This window comes from Sus scrofa, unplaced genomic scaffold (assembly GCF_000003025.6).
Source record: "Sus scrofa isolate TJ Tabasco breed Duroc unplaced genomic scaffold, Sscrofa11.1 Contig297, whole genome shotgun sequence".
NCBI classification, from domain to species: domain Eukaryota; kingdom Metazoa; phylum Chordata; class Mammalia; order Artiodactyla; family Suidae; genus Sus; species Sus scrofa.
In genome coordinates, this window is record NW_018085169.1 from 72251 (window position 1) to 84757 (window position 12507).

General features: G+C 43.5%; 1 long non-coding RNA gene across 1 annotated transcript; it reads right to left on the minus strand.

Moving 5' to 3' along the window:
- Positions 1–351: 351 nt before the first annotated feature.
- On the minus strand, positions 352–2077 carry LOC110258695. The gene is made up of 3 exons (XR_002341222.1): positions 1993–2077; positions 1235–1337; positions 352–1018 (listed from the first exon to the last, which is right to left on the minus strand). It is a non-coding gene; the product is annotated as an uncharacterized LOC110258695 (long non-coding RNA).
- Between the last annotated feature and the right edge of the window lie 10430 nt (positions 2078–12507).

Genomic DNA, 12507 nt, shown 5'->3' on the forward strand with positions numbered 1-12507 from the left:
GTTCAGGAGTTCCTGTGGAGGCTCAGTGGGTTATGAAACTGATTTGTATCCATGAGGATGTGAATTTGATCCCTGGCCTCTCTCAGTGGATTATGGATGTCATTGCCGTGAGCTCTGCTGAAGGTCTCAGACACAGCTCGATCCTGTGATTCTGTGGCTGTGAGATAGGCCAGCAGCCATAGCTCTGATTTGAGCCCTAACCTGGGAATGCCACATACTTCAGGTGCAGCCTGAAGAAAAGCAAAGCAAGCAAGCACAACAGGATCTATTTGATGTATCCATTTTCTATAGTTAGACCTATAATATAGGAATCAGATTTATATTCATGATATGAATGTGTCATGTGGAAAACTACATTTATATATTGTTGGATTGTTTTCCTTTTAGGACAATTGATGACCAAATTTATAATCACCACAAAATTACTTAAGTTGAAAAAGGCAAGACTATCCATTTCAAGGAATTGTCTTAGAGGGTTTGGAATGCAAACGTTGCAAAAGGCAAAACATACAAAATAAAAGGGTAAATTGGAGACTTTGTATTTTCACCGCATTAGAGTTTAATGGAAAATAGAATAGTATAGCCTAAAATTCTAAATTAAAGATCTGCTTTTCATTGTACTACTTTTATTTTTTTACCTGACAGTAAGCTACTCTTTATTATTTCCAAAATTGCGTCCGATAAAGTTCTGACTTGGTCCGGGCAGAACACCTGAGCTGCAAAAGGGGAATTCAGCTGAGTTTTGGTTGTCCCATAGGCCAGGCCAATTTCTCTCACTGGCCTGTTTCTAAGGGGGTATCATGCCAAGGCTGGGAAGCTGACGGGTCTTAACATGCGGTGTCTGAGGAGGAGCTGAGGCAGCGCTGGTCCACGGTCCTCAGCTGCACCCTCTGCCCCTGGTTCTCCCACTTCTTCCTCTTACACAGACTCAGAGTTTCTGCCCCTCTGCTCCCCAGACAGCACACACATGTGTGCAGCTGAGCGCCCAGGAGAGGGGTTTGTGTTCAGGGCTGTATCACTGTGGGAGGAGATTCTTTATGTTGCTGGCAGTAATAAACTCCTGCATCCTTAGCCTCCACCCTGCTGATTTTCAGGGGGAAATCTGTCCCTGACCCAATGCCTCTGTACCTGTCTGGCACCCCAGAAGACTTGTTGGAAGCATAAAATATCAGGAGCTGTGGCGACTGTCTTGGTTTCTGCTGGTACCAACTCAAATATTTGTTTCCATAACTACCTTGGAGGCTCTGAGTGGACCTGCAGGAGATAGAGGCCGGCTCTCCAGGGCTGACTGACAGGGAGAGTGGAGTCTGGGTCAGCACGGTGGCCAACACTGGATCCTGAAATAATGAGAGAAAAGAATATATTTAGAGAAAGTTGCCTGTAATTTCACAGTTTTCCATTATTATTTATATCATGCTGGATGATCATTTTGATTCTGACTTATACATAAAATATTCAATTTCAAAAGAACCCTAGATTTACAACATAAACACAGAGCTCTAGAATTCAGGTCTACCTTCCCATACTGTCCATGCCTCCATTTTCCATAGAGGATGGGGACCTGTTTCTTCTGGATTTTTTTTCGTCTTTTTGCTATTTCTTTGGGCTGCTCCCACGGCACATGGAGGTTCCCAGGCTAGGGGTCGAATCAGAGCTGTAGCCACTGGCCTACACCAGAACCACAGCAACGCAGAATCCAAGCTGTGTCTTCGACCTACACCACAGCTCACAGCAACACCGAATGGTTAACCCACTGAGCAAGGGCAGGGACCGAACCCGCAACCTCATGGTTCCTAGTCAGATTCGTTAACCACTGCGCCACGAAGGGAACTCCATGTTTCTTCTGGATTTTTCCTCATTTTCACCTTGATAAACATCTCGTGACCTTGGCGGAGGGTGAGAGATGTGCACATACATGTGGGCAAATCCACATGAAGAGCTGTGCTGCCCCCACAGCCCCCCTTCCCCTTCTCATCTCCCCTCCATCCTCACCTGGGACCCAGAGCAGGAGGAGCCCCAGGAGCTGAGCAGGGAACCTCATGGTCAGCTGTGAACGGAGGAGCCCTGATCAGTTCAAGCCAGACTAGAGCTGCCCTTTTATGTCAGACTGGCCAGGGAAGGTCCTCCCTAGGGGACAGCATGTAAATCCCCTGTGGGAGCAACAGAGGGGAAAGAGCCAGTGGGGAACGTAGGGAGGGACTCAACTTTGAGCCAAGAGATATCATGGTCTCATTTTCTTCATCATTTTCACTCCTTATCTTGACATTCATGAGAGCAGCTGTCACTTCTCTTTACTCCCTTTCAGTCTCAGGAAGATCTCTCATTGCTCCCCTGCCTGTGCTTACAGATAATCCTTTTGAATGAGAAGCTCTATTAAATCCTATGTACTAAATCTTTCTAGTCCTAGTTTATAAGGCATTTTAAAATTAGAACTAGTAATGAATGCTACTTAAATAATGTATAAAACATTTAAATCATCCATCAATGTGATCAAAAAGGTTTTCTTCTGGAAATCATTTCTGTTCAGCTACATTAATAAACCCTCTGGACTCACTGGACCTCATGAGGATCATTGTCCCTGTGATTACACATATGCGCCCCCAGAGCTGCTCTTAGAAGAAATTTGGAGAGCTGCCCACATGGGAAGCAGCTTGATCATAAGTTACTCTCAACCCTGAGGACCAAACCTAGTGCTCTTATATTCTTATAGTTATAAAACCTGCATATATTGGAATGTGTTCTCTCTTTTCTTCTTTGATAAAAGAGCCAAAAGCCTCATCTCACATACCTCCTCTCCCTATTGGGAGGTCCAGGGACTGTCCATTGTTCCTCTTTTAACCACTAGGAGGTGGCTGTCTTTCTCCTTAAGGTCCAGACACAGCTCTTAAGTGAATCCAGTCACACCAGGGAACTGGCCTTGTGATACAGACCTATAACCGTGGAACACTCATTGTAAAATAGAAACTAATTTTTCATTTCATTAGAAATATGTAGGATTTCTGGCTGTGGGATATTGGGTTAAGAATCTGATCACATTGGTTTGGGTTGCAGTGAGACATGTGTTCTATCCCTGGCCTAGGAATTTCCGTGAAAACTTTTAAAAAGGCATATGCAACAAATAACAGAGTCTTAGATCATTTATTAGAATATATTTTTGGTTTTACCTAACTTGCATTTCAGTAATAAAATCTTAATAGTGTGGTGGGCTGAAAATTAAAATATAAAAAATATATACATATCTTTTAAAATGTCATTGTGAAAATATAGAATTTCTTTTACCATTCTATAAAGTTAAAAAATATCTGGGAGATTTTGATTTAACTTTCCTCTGGATCCATTAAAATAAAGAGCCTCTAATATAGTCATGGAAAGCAGATTTACTATATATCAGAGTTTATATCAATTGAAAAAGTACATGAACACACAGTTCAATGAATATTGTTAATTTGATGTTTCTAACTCAGGATTAATAGCTCTAATGCTGAACAGCATTTATACAAAAAAATGTTATCACATTTTTCCATAACTTCCAAGAGAATATTTTTGCTTTTTTTTCTCCTTCCTTCATAACACACAGAGTGCTAGGAGGTTCTTTGTCCCTTCTACCAGAACCTTGCAGTGACTTTCAAAGGTTGGTCTGATAAATGCTCTCAGAAGAAGGAGGCAACGGGAGTAGCTGGTGTGCCCCAGCCTCACACATCTGCTTCCCCGGGAGAGTTTTATGTGGGCTTGTAACACTGTAGGAGGTGTACTGTAATATTGCATACAGTAATAAGTTGCAATATCTTCAGCCTGGAGGCTGCTGATTGTGAGGAAGAAATCCACTGCCCTTGAACCAGGATGGGACCCCGCTTTGCAAAGTGGTTGCAGCATAGATCAGTCATTTAGGTATCTTTCCTGGTTATTCTTGCCACCAGGCTAAATAATTGCTAATGCTCTGACTGGCCCAGCAGACTATGGCTGTGTCTCCTAGAGATGGAGACTGTGTCTCCTAGAGAGGCAGCCAGGGAGGCTGGAGACTGGGTCATCTGGGTAGCACAAATGGCACCTGAGATGAGAAATAAAAAACACATATTCCTGTTATTAGAGGACATCCTTGAAGAGCCCAGAGTTACTGAGCACAGTGGCTCATTCCAAAACCAGACAGAGATACCACCAAAAAAGAAAACTATCGGCCAGTATCATTGATGAATATAGATGCAAAAATTGAAATGTTGAAAATTATGATATTTTCTTTCTGTTTTATTATGTTACAATTGACATACGGCTTTGCAAAATTGTAAGTTGTAGCACATAATGGTTTGACTTGATTACCACAATAAATTTGGTAAGCATCCATCTCTCCTGGTGTGCAGGAGACAGATTCAAAGTGATTGCACATGGCGGCAGTTCCCACAGAGGTTCAGGGGTCAGAATCCTCAAGCCGACTTAACTCCCAACTGAAGACCAAACCAGATAATCAGCTCTCACAGGAGAGCCGAGTCAGCCTGCCTTCATCCCAGAGAAGGTATTTCCAAATCTGCATAACCACATCCACAAAGATAGTGATTAACATTGAAATTGACTTGTTGCTGAAGGAGAGAGTGATTAGGAAAAGTCAGATCCTCACAGAGAGGATATGGGTATGGGTTGCTGGCCCCTCAGTGTGGCCACTGGACTCACCCATGTCTCAGGAGAAGGGACAGGGTTCTGCTGCCCTCAGAGACCACAGCTGTGGCCCCTGGCTTCTTCCAGGTGTGTTGTAAGCTATGGGTCTCAGGGTCTTGGATCAGGTCCTCTGTGCTATTTTCAGCTCTTTGGGACAAGTGTGTCACTCTAGGATTCCACGGACAGGATCCAGAGGTGACCATGGGAGTAGCTTTGAGAAGACCTCCTGGCATTTCAGGAAGCTCCCTCAGTGTCCTCCTGGTACCTGCATGAAACACTCTTGTCTGGCCAATTTAACCTGGGCCCCTTCTTTCTGTCTGTGTGTCTGTGTGCATGTCTGTTGGCTCGCAGCCTCCTGAGGAGCATCTTGCCAGTTACCATGAAGGGTGAGCAGAGCAGAGCAGGGAAGGAAGTCCTGGGTCCCCAGGGACAGGACACAGGCCTGGGGTCACCCTGCATGTGGCAGAGCACCAGAGACCTGGACAAAGAACAGTGCTGAACAGTCCCTCTCCTGCGGCATGTAGAATCCTGAGGAATTTCAGCAACATTAGGAAATGGAATATTCTTTCCTCACTGGAGGTTGTGACTTCTGCTGATTCTACCAAAGCATCTTTAATGACCAAGGAAAGGAATCAGCATGTCGAGAAGCATTCAAATAGAAACATGGAGCCTGATGTGATGAGAGGGTGGGACGTGTTCAGTGTGGCCCTGAGGGGTCACAGAGGGGACAGTTCACTGAGCCTCACTGATCTCCAGGGAACAGCCCTTGCATGTGTCAGAGCCTTGGAGCAGAGACAGGCAGCATCAAACTGCAGACAGACAGACAGACTCAGGGGTCTTCTCTGTGGCTGAGCCGCTATTGGGAAGCAGAAAACCAGCTCTGGACCTAGTGCTGCTGGTCCAGGTGGGGTGGGAAAAGGTGGGCAGTCCAGGGGGGGGTTGTGTTGCCTGTGATGGAAGTGAGCTCCCTGCTCTCAGAGCACCAGCCCTGCAGGAGGCCAGAGGAAAGTGTGTGGGTTGGGTTTGCACACATGCGTACACACTGGTGAAAACTCCTCATTGATCATCCTTCTCTTACAAGCATAACCATTCTATTTACTTTTTATTTATTTATTGTCTTTTGAGGGCTACACCCATGGCATATGGAGCTTCCCAGGCTAGGGGTCAGATTGGAGCTGTCGCCACCAGCCAATGCTACAGCCACAGCAACTTGGATCCAAGCCATGTCTGTGACCTACACCAAGGCTCATGGCTTGTTAAATGCCCAACCACAATGGGAACTCCATCATGTAACTGTTTTAGATTCCACATCTGAGTGACAGCACACTGTACTTGTCTTCCTCCATTTAACTTATGTGCTGAGCATAATGTGCTCACAGTCCATCCCTGTTGTTACAAAGGGCAGGTTTTCCCCCTTTCACATGGCTGATTCTATTCCATTGTATGTACCTCCACATACATAAATACATACACATATATATCTCACATTTATTCAATTAAAGAATTTCATTTTTTTAAATATGCTTTTTTACTTTTCAAAAAACTTAAAAAAATATATATATTTTTTCAGGGCAGCATTTGCGACATATGTAATTTCCAGCCTAGGGGTCAATTCAGAGCTACAGGTGCCAGCCTACACCACAGCCATAGGAATGCAAGATGTGAGCCATTTCTGTGACCTATGCCACTGCTCGCAGCAACGCCAGATCCTTAGCCCTCTAAGCAAGGCCAGGGATTGGGCTCACATCCTCATGGATCCTAGTCGGGTTCACTACTGCTGAGATATAATGGGAACTCCTGATTAAAGAATTAACTTTGTCCCTTCCCTGATCTCCACTATGTTCACTACCCCTGTGAGAGAGGGCTTGCCCCCCTGAAAACACAGATTCTCCACCATTTAAATTTTGGTACTCCTCAGCATCCAAAATTGAGGAGGCAGTTCACCAACGTTGGTCATAATTTAGAAAAGAGAGACATGAGAAAATCAGCTCAGTCTAAACCTTGTGGGGCACTGGGGTTCTTGGGGAGAAGGGTAGACCTCCCTCCCTGGCAGGGTCCTTGCAGGAGTGAAGAATAGACCTGAGATGGCCTGGTGGGGGGGCTCCCCCAAGTGAGACATCCTAACAGCAGTGACACGTGGCCCCGCCCTCTCTCCAGGGGAGAGGCAATCTTTGGAGAAGGGATTCCAAGTGGGAATCCTGAGAATTCTTGATTTCAACTCCCCAAACTCAGGAGCCCTGGGGTGTTCCCAAGACAGCAACCCAGGACTCAGATTCCTTCCCTTGTGCCAGCTAAGCCTTCTCTCTGGGAGAGCCTGCTTTCCAAGCTCAGGCCACAAGTCCACAGTCCTGTTACTGAGAGAGCAGTTCTCTTAGGTGCAGAGATACCTGGCCAGTGCCTTCTGTATTTTCAGTCAAAATGCTCCACTGGTGAAGTGCAAATGTCTGACTTTACAAATGTTCAGGCTTCAGTGGCTGTTTCTGCCGTGGGTTCAATTGCCTCCGCCTTTGAGCCCATGATAACCCACACCCGAGTCCAAGGTTATTTCATGCTCTTCCCCATTTAATTCTCTCTGGACCTAAATGAGTAACGATAGCCCCTAAAGAAATAAAATCCACAATTTTATGAACTTGGAATGAGTTTACAAAGGCAAATCAACAGAATAAGAGAATTATCTTCCAAATTTTTCCCCTAATGTGCCAAATTAATGTGGAGAAAGAAGATAAAAAGATATGAGACAGAGCCTGCTGGGGGTCAGCTCTGCAGCGTGGGTGGGGCAGGGGGCAGACTGAGGGCCCCTGGCTAGGTCATTGCCCCAGCTGCACCTGTGAGGATCAGATCCTCCAGTTTTTTGGTTCACTCAGGCTGAACAAGTTTTTGTTCCAGGTTTTAGCACAGTGTGAGGGTGACTATTCCTCTGCCAACACTAATAAGTTGCAGCATCTTCAGCTTCCAGGCCTCTGATGGTGAGGGTGAAATCTGTCCCAGATCCACTGCCCCTGAAGTGGGATGGGATCCTTGACATGGTCTGGGAAACAGAGGTTACAAGGAGCTTCAGAGCCTGGTTGGGTTTCTGCTGGTACCAGTGTAACTTGCTGCTAAGCCCCTGGCTGGCCTGGCAGGTGATGGTGGCTTTCTCCCCTGGAGTCTTAGACAGGAAGGCTGGAGACTGGGTCAGCACGGTGGCCCCACTGGAGGCTGGAACCACAAGTGAGGTGTTAGCAGAACATAACTATATATACGTGCAAGTCACCAAGACCTAGTTAGGTAGGGGAAAAAATATGCTTTATATTTTTAAAAAATCAGACTGAGTAACCTATATCCATGTGGTGAAAGCTCTCTAATGAAGAAATCATCCAGTGAAAGATGCCCTCACTCTTGTCCAAACAATCCCACTGGAGCCCAGAGGAGCAGAAGCCAGTGGAGCTGGAATGGAAAAGGCATCTTGCTGCTTTCAGCTTGTCTATGTTCCTCATGGCACATCTCAAGATAAAGACCTTCTGATAAAATTCTGAGAGGCAGGGTCACATGAGACATCACAGTAAATATATATGCAAATTAGGGATGTTTCATCTCATTTAAATACTCTATTCATTTGCCCATAGATCATGCACCCTGTCCCTTCTCTGAGTGTGTTTTGTCTCCCTCTGTTGCTGAGTTAAGGCATGGTGAGGTTTTTTTTTTTTAATAATACCTTTATTGATATATAATTAACTGTACATATGCAGTGTATACAATTTCATATTTTTTTGACACATGCATCCACTTATGAAATAATCACCACAATCTGAGGATTAGACAGAATGTTCCCCTTCAAAATATCCATTATATTCCATTGGGGATTTTTTCTTGTCGTTGTTAGGATTTTTAATTTTTTTTACTTTTTCAGCAATAATACTAAAATCTATGCTCTTAATCTTTAAGTTCATCACGTGGTGTTAACTCTAGGCTCTATGTTGTACTGCAGAGCACTGGAGTTTAGTCACCTTCACAACTGACGCATCCATTATTTTGAAAAGTTTTGTGCATTCTTGAGCATAAGCAGAACTGAGTGGCAGAGTGAAATCACAAAGACTAATGCAGTCCTCTGGACTAGACTGAAAAGCAGCTCACAACCTCAGTCTTAGCACAGGACAGTGTTAAGTCTCTTGCTGTCCATCACAATGGAAGCCGAAGAAACTATATTTGTCTGGACATTCCACAGTGTGTCATACTATTCAATCCTGGATATCTGATGTCACATTAATAAGGCTTGATGGGCAACAAGTTGCAGAAATGAATCTGACTAGGATCCATGAGGAAGCAGGTTCAATCCCTGGTCTCACTCAGTGGGTTAAGGATCGGGCATTGCTGTGTAGATCACAGACATGGCTCCTATTGTGTGTTGCTGTGGTTGTAGTGTAGATTAGCAGCTCTAGCTCCAATTCAACCCTCTAGCCTGGGAACTTCCATATGCTGCATGTGCCATCTTAAAAAGACATAAAAAAGGAGTTCCTATTGTGGCACAGCAGAAATGAATCTGACTAGGAACCATGAGGTTGCCGGGTTTGACCCCTGGCCTTGCTCAGTGGGTTAAGGATCCAGTGTTGCTGTGAGCTGTGGTATAGGTTGCAGGTGCGGCTCGGATCCTGCCTGGCTATGGCTCGGGCATAGGCCGGCGGCTACAACTCCAACTGGACCCCTAGACTGGGAACCTCCATATGGTGCGGGTGTGGCCCTAAAAAGACAAAAAAAAAAATTCAGCTCCCAGAATGTCGTGGACTCTCTCTAGACATGTTCATGGACATGAAGTAGCTGTGTGCTTGAGTTGCCCATTACAATCTAGTAATTTTAGGCCCAGCAAGTTATCAGGTGGATGGGATAGCTCAGACCATAACAAGAAACTGATATTTGTGGCCCTTGAATCCTGGAGGGAGGAGAATATATGGTGTTGAAAAAGTAGTCAAATGAAAATATTTCAAAAAATGTCCTCCACATTTGGCAGAAGACAAACTAAGTAACCACAAACAGGGTATAACCACGGCATAGCATAGTCAAAGTGTGTACTAATATTTACAGAGAAAAAAATATCTTAAAATGGTATAAGAGAAATGACTCTTTCACCATGGGGGGACATTCTCTGACTGACAGAGGATGTCTTATTCAAAGCATGGAGGTCAGAAAGAAATGATGCTTTCCTTTGCCAAAGAAATAACCATCAATTTGTAATTCTATATTCTGTGAAAATATCCTTTAGAAAAAAGTGAGTATTATGAATTTCTCAGGGGAAGGTGAATTTGTTGGTGGTATGCCTGCCTTAACAATATGGCTAAAGTAAGTTCCCTAAAGAGAATAGAAATGATTTATGAAAAGGGAATCATGAATGCCTTGGATAGACTAAAGAGTAGACTTGGCAGAGCCAAGGAAAGACTTACTAAGATATGCAATAGAAACTTTCTCAAGTGAAAAGAGAAGATAAAAAATATAAGAAAAGAAACAGAATATCCAAGAGCAGTGGGAGCATTCAAAAATGATGTAATTGGAGTTCTCTTTTGGTGCAACAGGTTAAGGATCTGGCATTGTCACTACAGTGGCCTGGGTTGCTATTGTGGTGTGGTTCCAACCCCTGGCTCGAGCAACATCCACATGCTATGGGTGTGGCCTAAAATATACATAAATAAAATAAAAAGATGTAATATATGAATAATGGCACTGCCAGGAAGACAGGTAAGAGAGAAAACCGAAGAAGGAATATTGGAGCCAATAATGACTAAGCAGTTTCCCAAATGTGTGACCGACAGCAATCCACATATTCAGGAGGACCAAGAAGAAGGAACATCAAAGAAAATACCAAATATTCCATATCTGGTTTAGCACATTCAAACTGAAGAAAACCTTGAGTAACAGCTTACGTAGAGGGAAAATGGTCAGAATGACAGTGGATATCTCTTCAGAAACCAGGAAAGATAAATGAGAAGAGGAAAATATTTGAGGTGCTGAAAGAAAAGCACCACCAGCCTAATGTCTATATCCAGCAGAAGCATACTTTGAAAATGAAGGAAAAACAAGGACTTTTTACAGACAAACAAAAACCCCTGGATTCATCACCAGCAGATCTGCCCCGCATGCAATGCTAGCACAAGTTCCGTGGGGAGGAGGTATATGATGTAGCATAGACCCTCAGGTCTTCATAAAAAAAGGAGGAAGAAAAGGGCAGAAATAGGGGAACACAAACAGTTTATTTTTCTCGGTTTCCTTCGTTTTATCTACTCTTTCCTATTGATGATTTTATTAGTTTCTCTTCTAATTTTCTTTTTCCTTTTTTCCCTTTTTCAGATTGAGTTCCTCTTCTTTCTGTAGTTTCCTGAAGTTGAAGCTTAGATGGTTAACTTTAGTTTTTTCTTCTGATATAAGAGGCCTTTGTGCCATAACTGTTTCTCTCTTCAGCACTAGTTTCATTGTATCCCATACATTTTGGTGTTATATTTCCATTTTTATTTATCTCAAAACATTTTCTGTTTCCCTTATGTCTTCACGTTGACCCACTGGAAAATTTGAAATGTATTATTTTATCTCCAAATGTTTGTATTTTGGAAGCTATTTTCTATTATTGGCTTGTGGTTTAATAACATTGGGCACTAAGATAATACTTAATAAGATTTCCATCCTTGAAATTTGCAGCCAATGGACACTTCCTAATGAATTCTATATCAGCATATATAAAAACCAGATAAATATATAGTGAAAGAAAACTGTGAACCACAACCACGATCAGGACAAAGAAGGATATATAAGCCCATCTCAAAAAGTTTTTTTTTTAATTCAAGATTTTCCCTGACCGATACCTGAATATGAAGCACCATTCTAGCTAAGTTTTACAATAATGCTTTGTGAAATACTTTATTATTTTTAACCTGAAATTGGTACACGATGGTATTTAAGGTGCAATACTCACAATTGCCGGAATTTGGAAGCAAACAAGGATGAACTTCAGTAGGTTATTGGATAAACTGGGGTCCATTTAGACCATGGCATGCTGTTGGCCCTGAAAAGCAATGGTCTAACCATCCATGAAAAGACAAGGAGAAAACTCAAATGCACATTACCGAGTGAAAGAAGCCACCTGAAAAGTCTCCTTACTGTATGATCCCATGTATATGATGTTCTGGAAAAGACAAAACTATGGAGACAGTGAAATGATCAATGGTGGTCAGGGCTTGTGGGGAAAGATCACAGGAGGAGAAGAGAGGAATGTTAGGGCAGTGAAACTGCTCTGTGTGATGCCCTGATGGTGGAGGCAGGTCATTGCAGATGTTTTCAAACCTGTAGAATATACAACCTCAAAGGTGATCCCGAAAGTAAACCATGGGCTTTGGGTGAAAACAGTGAGTCCGTGCAGCTCATCAAGTGTGAGACATGTGCCACTGTGAGGGGAGGAGTCAAGTGTAGAAAACAAGGAAGGCCACATGGCTGTGGAGAAGGGTATTTATGGGAAATCACTGTACACTTGCTGAATTGTTATTGGAACCTAAAATTCCAAAACTAAATGAATACCTATTAAGAAACTCCTTCTTGGAGTTTCTTGGAAAGTATTCTTCAACAAAACCTTCACCTGCTGTATGAACTGAGATGCCACAATGCAGATGACTCGGGTGTAATCTGGGATCATCTCAGAATTTATAAAGTCAGGAGAGGCATTGTCACATCAGCGCTGTGGGGCTGAGGAGGGGGAGAGAGTGTTAGGGTGTCTAGGAGGTTGCCAGGCCCTTTGACAAAAACCTTGCAGTGACCTTCAAATGGTGATCTGAGAAATGCTCTTGGCAGGTGGAGGCACCAGGAGCAGCTGGGGCAGCCCAGCCTCACACATTTGCTTCCCTGGGG